This window comes from Schistocerca cancellata, chromosome 4 (genome assembly GCF_023864275.1).
Source record: "Schistocerca cancellata isolate TAMUIC-IGC-003103 chromosome 4, iqSchCanc2.1, whole genome shotgun sequence".
Classification (NCBI taxonomy): domain Eukaryota; kingdom Metazoa; phylum Arthropoda; class Insecta; order Orthoptera; family Acrididae; genus Schistocerca; species Schistocerca cancellata.
Window position 1 is genome coordinate 923,335,402 of NC_064629.1, and position 16,514 is coordinate 923,351,915.

Genomic DNA, 16,514 nt, shown 5'->3' on the forward strand with positions numbered 1-16,514 from the left:
GTTAACAACTAATACAGAAAGGCGGGTAAAAATCTAACACACATGCGAGACTTTCGCTGCTAATTAAAGCTACATCTATACTCTGTAAATGAGTTCGTGACAGGGTTTAATTTTTACTTTATCACATTTTACGAGAACTTTCCGTTATACTCGCGACGGAAGAGTGAGGACAATAGATGATAAAATGCCTCCTTGTTTCTGGTTCGAGTGAATCCTAGGAAGGCGATACACATGTGACTGAAAAATATTCGAACGATACGATCTGAAAACAGATTCTTGTAATTTTCTAATATCTTTGCGATATATTAGGTGTCTTTCTCGAGTGTCTGTCAATCATGATTTCCCCAAATTTCTGCTGCACTCACCGGCGAGTCAAATAAGTTCTGGGGCTATCCACTAAGACGTATATTTGTAAACTCAACGTCCCTGCTAGGCCAATCTGACGGAGAATGTAGATAGTCTCTTACAAGAAACCTCCATTTACAATTAGCCTAAGAATTAACTGCAGTTTGTCGATTGATTTACGTACGACTGAACTTACGCCTCAGTACAACATTATAATTGTATGAGTTGTTACTTCCAGGTATTTGGAGTGACACGAGTCGGAGAAATGTAACGAAGAAGCAGTCACCCGAATTTAGAGCCAAAGATCTGCTCCGGCATTCTGTAACCACAACTATAAATTTTCACCGCATTACGATGTCAAATACATGCATTCGGTTTTGTTTTCTCCATTCTCGTGGAATGTCTGCAGCGATACTACTTTTCCTGTCTTTTCGATACGGTCTTTATACGAGGTATGAGCTTGTACACGAAAAAATATGTTTTCCGATTTGGCTATATAATCTCGAAGTGTGTATAAAAACACATATTGTTCTAATAGTTTGAAATTTTTATTTTGTATTCATCGTGGATAAAGCGTTTGAAAGGGCATTGCCTGCAATCCCTTGAAAGTACTCTACAAATTCTGCGAATAATCTTTCTTCGTATGTCTCTACCTATATCTACATCTACGTCTATACTTCCCAAGTGACATTGTTGTGTATGGCGGAGGATACTTTATGCACCACTGTCACTTCCCTGCACTCCTGTTCCAGCCGCGAGTAGTTCGCGGGGAGAATGGCTGGCTGGCTCTGAGCACTATGCGATTTAACTGCTGAGGTCATCAGTCGCCTACAACTTAGAACTAATTAAACCTAACTAACCTAAGGACATCACACACATCCATGCCCGAGGCAGGATTCGAACCTGCGACCGTAGCGGTCGCTCGGTTCCAGACTGTAGCGCCTAGAACCGCACGGCCACTCCGACCGGCGCGGGGAGAATGATCGTCTGTAAGCCTCCGTGTGGGCTTGAATCTTTCTAATTTTATCTTCATGGTCTTTTCTCGAGATATACGTAGAAGGAGCCCATGAATACTTGTTGTCTCTTTTAGGAACGCACGCTCTTGGAACTTTAACAATAAACCGCAGCGTGATGCAGAGCGCCTCTTCTGCAGCGTGTGCCACTGGAGTTCGTTGATCATCTCAGCGACGCTTTCGTGCTTATGACGAAATGAACAAATAACGAAACGCGCTACTCTTCTTTGGGTCTTCTCTATTTTCTTTATCAATTCTATCTGATACGGATTCCATACCGACGAGTAGTATTCAAGTACTGGTCGAAGCCATTTACTTTGTTGATGAACTACATTTCCTGAGAATTCTTCCAAAGAATGTGAGTCTGGCATCTCCCTCACCCACGTTTAATTTTATGTGATGATTCCATTTCAAATCGCTTCGTACGCATACTCCTAGATATTTTATGGAAATAACTGCTTCCAGTGTTCTGCACTTGTCTACTCGTAAGGGTCTTTTTGTCTACGTATGCACAATACGTTGCATTTTTTATGCTGGGGATCAACTGGCACCAAGCGTCGATCCTCTACATGTCTTCCTGCATTTCGCTACAATTTTCTGCAACTTCTCTGAATACAACAGCATCATCCGCGAAAAGCGTCACAGAACTTACGACGTTTTGTACTAGGTCATTTATGTACGAGTATATTGTGAAAAGTATTTGTCCAATAATACTCTCCTGGGGCTCGCTCGAAGTCACTTTGGTATTGAATACTTCTCTCCCTTCAGAATGAGGTGCTGTGTTCTATTTGCTAGAAAGTGTTCAATCCAGTGACACAGTTGTCTGATATCCCGTACGCTCGTATTTTGTTCATTGTCTTCCACTCGAGACCACCGTATGTGACTGTAGAGTCCTTGTCGTAAAGCAGTTTGAACTAACGATACGAGAGTCAAACATTTCAGCTCCGGTCAGGATTCATTAGCTTCACACTGCGCCATCATCCCATTACACGTCTCAGAGTTCTTAATTTGCATCTCAGAAAATTCCGCTATTAGAAACACATCTTACTAGAAAGAGGAAAAACCGGTGTTGTTCTTTTTGTTGACTCTTTCCGGTTTCACTGTCCAGAGGAAATATTTCGGCCCTAATGACCTTGTTAGACATTGCGTTACCGAGAACCTACATTCATTGGACGTACACTATGTGACCAGAAGTATCCAGATACGCCCAAAAACATACGTTTTACATATTAGGTGCATTGTGCTGCCACCTGCTGCCGGGTTCTCCATATCAGCGACCTCAGTAGTCATTAGACATCGTGAGAGAGCAGCACGGGGCGCTCCGCGGAACCCATGGACTTCGAATGTGGTCAGGTGATTGGGTGTCACTTGTGTCATACGTCTGTACCCGAGATATCCACACTAATAAACATCTCTAGGTCCACTGTTTCCGACGTGATAGTGAAGTGGAAACGTGAAGGGACACGTACAGCACAAAAGTGTTCAGGCTGACCCCGTTTGTTGACTGACAAAGACCGCCGACGGTTGAAGAGGGTAGTAATGTGTAATAGGCAGACATCTATACAGACCATCTCACAGGAATTCCAATCTGCATCACGATCAACGGCAAGTAATATGACAGTTAGGCGGGAGGTGAGAAAACTTGGATTTCATGGTCGAGCTCCTACTCATAAGCCACACATCACGCCGGTAAAGCCGGCCGTGGTGGCCGAGCGGTTATAGGCACTTCAGCCCGGAACCGCGCTGCTGCTACGGTCGCAGGTTCGAATCCTGCCTCGGGCATGGATGTGTGTGATGTCCTTAGGTTAGTTAGGTTTCAGTAGTTCTAAGTTCTAGGGGACTGATGACCTAAGATGTTAAGTCCCATAGTGCTCAGAGCCATTTTTGAACGCCGGTAAATGCCAAACGACGCCTCGCTTGTGTGAGGAACGTAAACATTGGATGTCTGAACAATGGAAAAACGTTGTGTGGAGTAACGAATCATGGTACACAATGTGGTGATACGATGGCAGGGTGTGGGTATGGTGAATGCCCGGTGAACGTCATCTGCCAGGGTGTGTCGTGCCAGCACTAAAATTCGGAGGCCGTGGTGTTATGGTGTGGTCGTGTTTTTCATGGAGGGGGCTTGCACCCCTTGTTGTTTTGTGTGGTACTATCACAGCACAGGCCTACACTGATGTTTTAAGCACCTTCATGCTCCCCACTGTTGAAGAGCAATTCGGGGATGGCGACTGCATCTTTCAACACGATCGAGCACCTGTTCGTAATGCACGGCCTGTGGTGGAGTGGTTACACGACAATAACATCCCTGTAATGGACTGGCTGCACAGAGTCTTAACCTGAATCCTATAGAACACCTTTGGGATGTTTTGGAACGCCGACTTCGTGCCAGGCCTCACCGACCGACATCGATACCTCTCCTCAGTGCAGCACTTCGTGAAGAATGGGCTGCAATTCCACAAGAAACCCAGCACCTGATTGAACGTATGCATGCGAGAGTGGAAGCTGTCATCAATCTTAAGGGTGGGCCATCATCATATTGAATTCCAGCATTACCAATGGAGGGCGCCACGAATTTGTAAGTCATTTTCAGCGAGCTGTCCGGATACTTTTGATCACATAGTGTATAACGCTAGAACATGCAGGGAGGAGAGACGTAGGGGTGAGGATAAAAGAAATTTCTGTGCGTTCTTGCAAGTCGTTGAGTTTTATGGAAAATTACGACGATCAGTCTATATTTCACAACATCCGTACACATCATTTTCTCAAATCAATAGTTGTTAGTTTCTTCGAGCAGCCAACATGGCTTATATGTGGAATAGTTTATAAAAGGCTGGTAAGATACGAAACAGGACTATTCACGCACAAACCGATAACAAATTCCCTCAGTGACTGTCACCATCTTGGTTCTTAAATACTAATTTCTTTCAAGAACCTACTTTTTTGACACTGTAAAAAGGCAATAAACGCTAACAGATCAGAAAAAAGTAAGAGATCGTGCGAACGATTGTAAGTATTGATAAATTCATTTAATGAACAAATGTTTAGAGAAGCGAAGTATATCTTCCATGTAACAAACTCTTAAGAACAAGCAACATAATTGAAAAAGCATTTACTATAAACTAAAGGGAAAAATGATTAAAATGCTACTCATTACTTGGTAGGATGATAACAGTATCTTAACGTTTTTAAAGTATACTGCGTAAAATTGAAAACATGCAAAATAACATGTTCAATACACGAATTAAAAGCTGACGGTAAGAAGAAAGAATTTTTTACCAACCTGCTACTAAACAAGGGAGGCATCAATATAGGCACAAGTCAGCACATGTGTGAGAGCTAAGATTCGGAAACTTGGCGAAGTACAATTTACAACAAATATATAGATTGTTGTGCTAACATCAATAATTACGGTCATAAAAAGTGGCCTTTAATAGAAATAGATTAAGGAAAAAGGATGCTTAGGAAACCACTGAGTATCTCAGTGTTATCGTTAGGATACTTTTTCTGCTGGAGTCCAGAGACGGGTTTTCTTCAATTTCATTGCATCGCCTCAGACATATACTCATATGTTTCCAGCAACTATTTGCCTAAAGTGATGAAAACACAGTGAATTCCTTTCGGAACCCATTTTGAATTTAATCAGTGTTCCGTCTTTTATGGTATCGACATGAAAGTGGTTCTCAACTCTATTCTTTCTGGAATACTACTAATACGACAGTAAGTAAAAATGTGCAGTGGGACACTTCCGAGGTTATGTACTAAAGGAAAACAAGCGGCCGCAGACCTACAAAAGTAGATGGATAGTTAGTTCATTGTTAAATATGTGAACCAGAGACAATGAAAATTGCAAATCTGAATTTAAGTAGCTGATAGTATGATTGCAACAACAACAAATCTGAGCTCCTTACGTTCTGTATCTATATCCACATTCTACGCATCATTATGTGGCAGAGATTAGTATCTCTTGTTTCATTCACTGATGGAAGGTGGAATGAATGACTGCTTGTACAATCACGATAAAAAGTATCTGGCCGGAATCGCAACAGTGGATGTACCTCCTACGTGCTCGGATTTGTGGAACATGAACAGTGTGAATGTTGTTGTTTACATATTATGTGCAAAGACAATTTGCAAAAAGAGACATTGTTGATTGTTGGTTAGTGCTTTGCCTCTCCCCTGGAAAAGAAGCCTATTGTGTGGCTTTAAAACGTATGTATTAAGTGTCTCTTGCTGATAAATTGTATTTTGCCCTTTGTGATTGACGCATTTGGAAATTTCTGCCTCCTATTGCTGTTTTCCTACGAAAGAGGACCATGAAAGTTATAATCATTAGATTGAGTCCTTAAGTAAATTTCGCAAGTTTCGTCAAGTTGTTTTAGTGAGTTTTCCTGTGAGTAACAGACAAGGAAATTCATCGTGACAATTCGGGACGTAGCGACGCGTGCTTGTATTATCAACAGCCAGACCTAAGAGTTGCACGCAACAGCGATCCACTCTAAAGGTGTCGGAAAGATTGTTTCGAACAGGCGCTTATATACTGTGCAGTAGTTACTACTTCTTAAAGCGTTTACCGATATTGCCTGTATACCAAGGAGGATCATTCCAGCTTTAATTATAATGCTAAATACATATTCTTCAGGAGTTTGGTCGGTTATTAGCTTGGACGTGAACCGTACTTACTCTACATGTCCACTACACAAATCAAATGATTTTATCTTCGTCTGAGAAATGAGACAACCATCCCTTTTACCATTTTAGTGAACGTGTTGGTTATCCTGCTGGCTTATTTTGCCTATTCTATCGCCTATCCCATTCTTACAGGCTAAGCGGGTATAGCAGCTGTCCCTTGAAATCAGACAATGTTTCCCCAAGAAGTGTGCAAGCTGGAGCAGGGGAAGAACATGGCGACCGTAACGCTATATGCTGTACCAGCAGAAGGCGGTCGACGCAAAACAGGTTTCTCAGCGCGTGCCGCCACGGATGCTGTAAAAACTATCCTGCTAGGCTGAATCGAGCTGCGGCTGCTGAGCTCTTCTTGTCAGTGGCTTATCCTGACACCATTGTGACATGCTGATGTAATTCTGCTGCAGTTATTAGCGACAAACTGAGCGGGATTATGCCTTTCAAGCAGTATGTAAGCCACAACAGATTGCTTTCCGAACATCGACATAACTAGCAAGCATCAAACTTATTTCAGTGATACGAAACCGTATTAATATTTGTGAGGTTCATTATTCAGTTGCGAATGTGACTATATTGAATTGCATTATTTGAGACTTCCATTAATAACTCGAAAAAAAAAGATTGTATGCTCAACAGGAAATTCACCTGCAGACAGTATGCTGAAATGTCTTTCGCTACATACGTACAATAAGAATTGCGTCTTACCTGTCTGTGCAAATGAAACGATTCTACGGTATAGGCCAATCTTGGCTATGTTATCTTAAATCACTATTATGATTAGGGAATATCTACATCTATATCTATACTCCGCAAGCCCCCTTACGGAATGTGGCGGAGACTACTTTGTGCGTCACTATTCCAGTCGTGTATGGTTAGTGGGGAGAACATTTGCTGGTAATCCTACGCGTGGGCTCGAATATCTCTAATTTTATGGTTCAGATGGTTCAAATGGCTCTGAGCACCATGGGACTTAACGTCCGAGATCATCAGTCCCCTAGACTTAGAACTACCTAAACCTAACTAACCGAAGAACATCACACACATCCATGCCCGAGCCAGGATTTGAACCTGCGACCGTAGCATCAGCGCGTTTCCGGACTGAAGCTCCTAGAACCGCTCGGCCACAACGGCCGGCTCTAATTTTATCTTCAAGGTATTGTCTTAATATATAAGTTGGTGGAAGCAATATATTGTTTGACTCTTCTAAGAATGTGCGCTCTCGGAGATCTAACAGAGCACTTCTCCTGCTTCCTCTCCCACTGGTGTTGGCTGAGCAGCTCTGTAATGCATTCGTGCTTATTAAATGAAACTGAAACGAAACACGCTGCTTTCCTGTTTCTTCTATCATTCCTCTCTAGCGCGGACCCCGGACTGACGAGCGGTATTCAGGTATTAGTTGAACGAGGGTTTTGTAAGCTACCTCCTTTCTTGATGGACTACATTTCCTGAGGATTCTTCCAATGACTATCTGTCTGGCATCTGCCTTACCTGCCATTGGTTTTATGTGGTCAATCCACTTTAAATCGTTCTGTACGCATGCTTCTAGATATTTTATAGAAGTAAATGCTTCCAGTGATTGTTCAGCAACGGTGTAATCACACAATATCTACGTCTAAATCTACATAGATACACTGCATCCCACCGTACGGCTCGTTGCGGAGGGTACCCCGTACCGTACAACTACTAGTCATTTCCGTTCCTGTTACACTCGCAAATAGAGCGAGGGAAAACTACTATCTATACGCCTCTCGATGAGCCCTAATTACTCGTATCTTAACTCCTTGGTTCTTACGCGCAATGTATGTTGGAGGCAGTAGAATCGTTCTGAAGTCAGTTTCAAATGACTGTTCTCTAAATTTTCTCAATAGTGTTCCTCGAAAAGAATGACGCCTTCCCTCCAGGGATTACCATTCGAGTTCCCGAAGGATCTCGGTGACACTTACATGTTGCTTAAACCTACCAATAACAAATCCAGCAGCCCGCTTCTAAATTGCTTCGATGTCTTCGTTTAATCTGATCTTTTATGGATCCCAAACACTCTAACAGTACTCAAAAATAGATTGCACTAGTGTCCTACTTGCGGTAGCTGTTACAGATGAACCACACTTTCAAAGAGTTCTCCCAATAAACCGGAGGCGACCACTCGTCTTCCCTACCACATTCCATGCCATACCGCTTTGCAACGCTAGGCCCAGATATTTAAACGACGTGACTGTGTCAAGCATGACTCTACCATTATGGGTTTGTTTCTCCTACTCATCCGCATGAATTTCGATTTTTTTACATTTGAAGCTAGCTGCCATTAATCATACCAACTAAAAATTTTGTCTTTGTCATCTTGTATCCTCCTACAGTCACTCAACTTCGACATCTTACCGTACACCACAGCATCATTAGCAAACAACTGCAGCTTGCTGCCCAAAATGTCTTTGTACACGTAATACGTCATTTTTTTTATTGAGTTACTTTGGCAGTTGTTCATGAGGACAAGGCTAATAAGTTGGGAGTAAGAAGACATTAATGTTTTCTAAGACGGTCTGGTCGCATCAGACTCCGCTAGTGCATCCGTTGCTGTTGATAAACCGTATTTATTCTTTGACTCCCTGCAGCAAGCGTCGGTCCTCTGCTTGTCTTTTTGCATTTCTCTACAATTTGCTACCTCTGCGACTCCTCTGAATGCAACAGCAGCATTGCTACATCTACCATCAGTTGTACGCGAAATTAAGTTTGACCAACGTTAACGTTTAATGATTTACATGGTGGAGTAAACTGGATTACTTCGGCAGTTGTTCGAATGGTCAAGAACGGTACGGAGCGGATTACAGCTTTGGAAATATGCCTTCCTCGAAATGTCGTCGCTTACAAGCCTTTAATGTTGTCTGAGACTGTGTGGTCATATTCTGCCTCCGCTAGTGCATTTGTTATTTTTGATAAACCATTGTGTACTCGTTCAGTTCCTACTCCAAACGTCGATCCTCTGCAAGTCTGCCTGCATTTCGCTACGATTTTCTATCAATGCGACGTCTCTGTGTACAACAGTGCCATCCGCGAAAAGCCTCATGGAACTTCCTAAATCTCTACTAGGAAGGCTTGAAGTTACGAAGACTTCTCTCCGTTGTGAATGACGTGCTGTTTTGTGTTTGCTAGAAACTCTTCAGTCCAGTGAGAGTTGTTTTAATATTCTGTACCTTCGTGTTTTGTTCATTAGGCAGCAGTGTGGAACTGTATCGAATTTCTTCCACCCGTCTACCTGGGTGCCTCCGTCTACTGCTTTCTGGGTCTTGTGGATGAATTTTGCGAACTGGTTTCCGAACGGTCGTCGCTTTCGGTACTCGTGTTGGTTCCTGCAGAGGAGATTTCCGGTGTTCAGAGATGTCACAATACGCGAGCACAAATCATGTTCCAAAATTCTACATCAGGCTGACGCCAGGCCTAAAGTTTGTGCGTCTGTTCGATGAACCTTCTTGGAAAGGAGAACAACCTAAACTTTTTTTCCAATCATTATGTGCTCTTCGCTCCTCAGGCGACCTTACACATACTCTGTGAAGGTCCAGTGGCCTTTTCTTCTGCTAAGCGACTTCAATTGCTTTTCTATCCCATGGACACTTGTTTCGATATCTGTCATTTAGTCGTTCGTGCAGCGATTTAAGGGAGGTACTACAGTGCGATCTTCCTGTCTGAAACGAGTTTGTAAAAAGGGCATGATGATGTTGACGTCTACGTATTTACGAAAAGAAAACTTGTGGATTGTACTAGTGAAGGAAACAGCAGACATATATACGATATGGCGAAAGATAGGAAAATGTATTGTTGTACAGGGGCACGTTTACTTTATGAGAAAACACTGTCTGAATTCGTGTTTGTAGGAAAAGTTTCACAACTTCCTGAAACCCCTTGCTTTCCAAACGTGCACTGAGGAAAAAACGTACTCCCTCATTTCTGTTCAGGTATCAGTCTTAAGGCTGCTTGGCGTAGTTCTCCACTAACGTCACTTCCCAGCTATCTTCCTCTTTTGAGCAAAATCGTTTCACTCTGCATCAGCGACGATTTGCCTGCTGGGGGAGACCACAATTAGCCACATAAACTTTAAAAAACTTTAATTCGTGGTCTTTACAGTTTTAAGGGAACTATGCCCGTATTCAGATCGCTTAAATTGTGTTAATTACATGATCAATGCAATAAATCTTCACTTACTGTGTGCTCCACTGATCGATATATTGCCCTATTTTAGCCGTATATATTTTTGAGATACCTCAGGAAATACCTAATGTCATGTGACTGACACTGTTAAGAGTAGTATTAAATGTTATTCATGTGCCACATTCGAATACAGAGCGTGTGCATGGTGGCTGCCTTTAGGAATTTCGTGGTAGCGCTCAAACATACGTACACGGAAGACGTTTTTTATGGTTAAGAAGTTTATATAAAAAGAATTACTCGTTCATAAGACGGCATTTGAGCCACGGTCCCAGTGCAGGCTGGCTAATGCGGAAAGTAATTAAAAACATCATAAAGCCATTGGTCGCAATTTCCATAGAAATCATCCACAAAAGTAATCGTTTGAAAATTGGCGTAGTTGCCTGAAACTGGTAATGGCAATGACATAAAAGGTTTTTTGAAGAATCTGAGACTGTTTGCGATCTTCCGCAGCAATATCGTTGACATCAGTCTGTTGTAGAATTATTAAGTATGTTTTATGTTCAAGCACAGCAATTCGTCGGATCAGAAATCCTGAAGTGATTGAAAGTCAAGATCAGGATGGGGACAGAGTATTGCTTTCTTGAGACGGTCGCACTGGAGTTGGTTTACCGCTACCTGTAAGTGAATTGTGTGCAGATAAAAAACGATTCTTTTAAAGAGGATCACGTCCACATCTGGCAGATAGTGAAGACAGCGGACACTGGCTTACAGTCTAGTGGTCAATGCGTGCCGACAACGTTCTGGTTGTGAAGCAGTCTTCTACCTCCAGAATTCGTACTGCCTGCCTCCAGCTCAAGTAGCACCGTGTTGGCGCCTATTAGTGACACGGCAATGGAGGCGTGAAGTTCCTTAAGAAAGGCTGGTATTTCCACTATTATTTGCGCTCGGTGAAAAGGAAAGCTGCCACGCAAGCTGTGTACATACACGGATCTCTTTCTACTCACATTCGCTGGATTTCCATTATGTTTATAAATTCATTCTGTACCTGCGTTCGCTGTTTTCAATTAATTACTGTAATGAATGATAAACATAAAACACTACATGTAACTAACCCTGTTTATGAATGGCCTTGTGCAACAATACGGTAATTAGATGAGATCGTCAACGAGGATAGTTGTACGTATTCTGCATCACGCCCTTAGCAACTGAAACATCGCTATGACGCTGTAATCACACTCTAAGTGTCGTCGGACTTTATAATGTGGTTCGTTATGTCCATAGTAAAGGAATGAACACATTATATCTTACAGCATTAGGGCGATACCAGAACCATATTGCCCAAAATAATCTAAACGCTGTACAGATGTTGTTTAGCTGTTGAGATGATGTCACATTTAGTTCCGTTTCGCAATTATCTTTTAAATTTTCGTTTCAGGAGTCTATATTATTTTGTACCGGCCATTGGCAGGCAGGTTATAAGGTGGGAAGAGCGAAAATGATGGCGTGAAAATTTTTCATCATCTATATTTTGGAGGCAACGGCCTTGCCGCAGAGGATACACCGGTTCCCGCCAGATCATCGAAGTTAAGCACTGTCGGGCGTGGCTGGCACTTGGATGGGTGACCATCGGGGCCGCCATGTGCTGTTGTCATTTTTCGGCGTGCACTCAGCCTCGTGATGCCAATTGAGTAGGTACTCGACCGAATAGTAGCGGCTCCGGTCAAAGAAAACCATCGTAACGACCGGGAGAGCGGTGTGCTGACTACACGCCCCTCCTATCCGCATCCTCCACTGAGAATGACACGGCGGTCGGATGGTCCCGATGCGCCACTTGTGACCTGAAGACGAAGTGCTTTATATTTTGGAGAGTACTGCTGGTGGGAAATCGCTCGAATATTTCGAGAGAAAAAAAAAATCAGTGCCAGTTTGAGACTTATACCCTTTCAGTGAACTTGAATCTTAATTTGTTTCATTTCCATTGCTTCCATCAATTTCATGTCAGAGGATTCAATTCATTTGTGTAAGACATTTATTATTGGGCATTGATACAGTGTGAATCGATCCTTCGCCTTAATGAAACCTTCGCCTTAATGACGGCTTGAACTCTGTTGGGGACGCTTTCAATAAGACGTCTGAATGTCTGTGGAGGAACGGCAGCCCATTCTTCCCCAAGAGCCGAAACTACAAAAGTAATTATGTTGGACGCTGGGTCTGGAGCGAAGTGGACGTTGTTACTCATCCCAAAGCTGTTCCATTAGGTTCAGGTAGGGACTCCTGGCAAGCCAGTGCATTTCAATAATGATATTGTCCGCAGATCATTCCCTCACAGATACTGCTTTAACAATCATGTTCTCCGAACTGTTCTTGTGTTACATGCAGTACACGATGCTGTAAAATTTGTGCATATCCTTTCACATTTAATGTGCAATAAGGGACCACATCCTAATCAAGAAAGACGCAATCATATCATAACTCCACCTGCCCCGTACCACGTTTTTGGCACTGCACGTGATGGCAGGTAACGTGCTCCAGGTATCCGCCAAACCCAAACCCTTCCGTGTGACTGCCACAGAATATAGCGTGATTTATCACTCTAAAACACTCGCTTCCAGTCATCCACTGTGTTGGGGCTCCCCTCCTCAGACCACCTCAAGTGTCTCTACAGAAACGTGTGGCATATGAGGAACTGTTCGACCATTGTACCCCATTCTTTCCAATTCGTCGTGTTGGCTGGACTTCTAGTAGCAGTTGATTTCTTCCGCTGTATTTTTACAACCACTCTCAGCTATGCTCGACGGTCCCTATCGGTCAGTATATGACGTCTGCCTAGTTCCACTTCACAGTCCTATCACAAGGAATCGACTTGGAAACCTTTAGAAAAGCTCAAACGTCCCTGATAGATTTATTTTCTGGTGCCAAAAATGACGAGTCCACATTCGAAGTCCCCTGACCGAGCCATTCTGCTGTTACTGCCTCACTGCTGACAACATAATACCCCCCGCCTCCTTTTATACTTGTGGGTCCACCTTTCGTGACATATGGTGGCCAATCGTGCATTACAGAGGGGTGTTTGTATACTTCTTTCGGTAGCATAAGCTGGGATCGCCCATCATATCCGTTTTTCTCGTGGTCCTACTACAGTACAGAGAACTTTCTATGTTTGTTTCTCGAAAATAGTAGAAAGGAACAGTGGCAACGGAAATTCAGATCGAGCCTGGAGACATATTCATAGAGCCTAATCGTTAAGGCGACTGCTCGCAAACTGCAGGAAATCCGTGGTGTCCCACAGGTTTTCATCATTCACGACTTATTCATCACAATAGATTTCGGTTATTTTGAGCGCTGCATCACTGTTATCGTGTCATGTCATTGCATCTTCAATGATATCATCTCCTTTACCTCTCTTCATGTCAGGTCAGTGAATTTAGCTCAGCTGGGAAAATTCCATATCATCGTATTATGCGATAATGCCTTAAATTAAATCACAAACCTCTGTGTAATGTCCAAAGTGCTGAGAGCTTGTAACACTTTTGTTGATGCTCTGTTCGTCAGGCTGCCCTTGGTACCGTTCAAGAGGAGCAGTGTATGTGCGGCATGGAGATTAATTTCTCTCTGTCATTGTCACACGACCACAACACTCTGTCATAAAATGGAAAATTACAGCCAAGACACACCATTCATAGTCCGCAAAGTTGTCCAGTGGCTGCAAACAAAAAATATCTTCTCGACTTTTCCTACTGAACTTCTAGTGAATTTCTCAGCCAAGAACGAAGTAATGCTTCTATATTTTTGCAGGAGAAAGGATGGCCCCTGGGATTTAGTAAAGAGATGTGACTTTATATGAGAGTGTTGACTTTCGAGGCGAATAATACTGACGTAATCTTCTCGGGCTTCCATTCGAGCTGCTGCATTGAAGGTGACATTCATCGAAACGTTGCGGAATTTCGACGCAGCCATCCAGATGGAAGCTCCAGAAGATTTCTTGAACTACCATATTATTAAATTCGGATAACTGAGGTACACGATAGGAAATCTGCAGTGCCATTGCAGCCAGGGATGCCCACGGTACACGACGATAGTTCTTCCATACCACCAACTGATTAGACGAACACGTTTGCCACGCTTATTTTGTTGTTCGGAGATGAGATGGATGCCGATGGTCTACGACTCTACTCCCTCCACGTAGCGCGTGTATTGCAAGCAGAATGGATCCTATGCGACAGAGCATGGCAGGCGTCCAGGCCTTTTCTGCTTCCGTCCACGTTTACGTCTGACGTTGCGTGTTTGTTTACCGTGCAGCCTCAAGGTTCAAGCGAAACAACTGAGGCGACGTAGGTCAATACTTTTACGCGGAAGCGTATAGCCACCTATGATGCGTCTTATCTCACGTCGCAAATCACGATAAGCAAACAAATTGCTTCTAGCAGGTTTGTAACACTTTGCTCACTCCCTAAATCTTTTTCCAGTTTCACAACACTTTATCACACTAATTACATAAATAAAGGCAACCCTCATTCTGTCGCAGTTTCTTATATCGTAAGATATCATCTAATTTAGATTTCATGCTTCGAAGTTCCTTCATCGTTTAGAAATTTTTTGTTCTTATAGAAAATCGTATTTTACCATCAGCTGCTATGTAAAAAACGTTTATCATTGCTGACAGATTCGAATACCAGAAATTATTATCAAGAACAGAAGGTTCTTAATTTACAGTGTTGGGAGAGGGCATGGAGAGTACACACACGATGTTATGACTTTCAACAACATTCTACATAACATCAAAACGTGAACCGAACGTTGTAAACTGATACATAAAACCTAAACATTGTTCAGAAGATCCATTATCATCAATAATACAACATTATAACTTCACCAAGTTCTGAATATTTGTAAAGTGTCAGAACACGTATCTATTAGATGACTGAACTGAGTCGTTCGCACATCTAAAAGCTATGTGTTCTAACGCTTTATAAGTTGGGTGTGACAGTTTGTGGAGAAATGTAATGGAATGATCACAAGGGCTGAAACATAGTTAAAGCTGATTGCTGACGTCACTTCGTTGGTAAGAAACTGGAGGAATGCTGTCTGTTTACAAAGAAGATTTCTTGCTAAACACTCATGCTACCCGTCGTAGAATATTGCTCGAGTGTTTAGAGCTCGTACGAATTGGAAGGGCAGCATGATTATTTAGTCACAGGTTTATTTTACCCACTGAAGAGCTTCATGGATATGACGAAAAATCTTAATTGGTAGAAGTTTGAACGTCTTAAAAGTTACGAAATTTTATCGCAGTTCCGAACATTTTTGACATTAAGCGTGGAAATCATATCTCATGGTAACACATGAAAATTTGTGCCCGGCCTGGACTCGAACCCCAATTTCCCGCTTATCGAGAGCGGTCGCCTTAACCAACGGCTATCCGTGCACACTTCAAAAAAATGTTCAAATGTGTGTGAAATCTAATGGGACTTAACTGCTAAGGTCATCAGTCCCTACGCTTACACACTACGTATCCTAAATTATCCTAACACACACACACCCATGCCCGAGGGAGGACTCGAACCTCCGCTGGGACTAGCCGCATAGCCCGTGATTGCAGCGCCCTTGACCGCTCGGCTAATCCCGCTCGTGAACACTTCCAGGACTGATCCAAACATCCTTGTGCCACAGTGTCTACGCCCCCATTTCTCGCAGCTTACCTGGATTCCCGCAACAGGGTTAATGAGACAACCGTGTTCAACGTTAGTATAATCATCGTTTTACTCGTCTCGGCTGTAATATTTATTATTACATGCATGCATGTCTGAAGTAACAGACGTTATAATAATAAATACGTCTTATAGAAGCTCAATACGCCGCGAAAGTCTAATTACAAAGTTACCAGAGTCAATATTAAGTGAGGAGTCTTGGAATATGCTAAAGCCTACTACGTTTCACTCATGTAGTAATAGTAAAGATGATATTCGGCTAGTTACAACACTAGCGGAGATATTTACACAGTTATTCTTCTGGCGCTCCATATGCGAATGCAACAGGAAGAAACCCTAATATGTGGTAGAAGGGGAAGTACTCTCTACCATGCATTTTACAGTGGTTTGCAGTGCGTGGATGTTAATGTATATATTCAGAAGTTAAGTAAGTTATACTGTTTTATTATTGACAACTTTTCACGTAATGCAGAGTGTCACTGAAAGTCATGTATGTAGCCACACAAATACTGTGATTGAAAAACTGCTTGTTTTGATGCTAACTTGTACAATCGAAACTATCAGCAATAACGAAGGTTTTTCGTAACGTTCGCTGGTGGTACAACATGAGTTCCGATAAATA

The 16,514-nt window shown here is 42.6% G+C and overlaps 1 protein-coding gene and 1 pseudogene across 1 annotated transcript in view; one reads left to right on the forward strand and one right to left on the reverse strand.

Annotated features, from left to right (window-relative positions):
• Positions 1 to 16,514, reverse strand: part of LOC126185108 (monocarboxylate transporter 3) — a 432,092-nt gene that overhangs the window by 358,751 nt on the left and 56,827 nt on the right. The gene's annotated exons all lie outside the window — the stretch shown is intronic.
• On the forward strand, positions 11,718 to 11,835 carry LOC126185760 (5S ribosomal RNA; annotated as a pseudogene).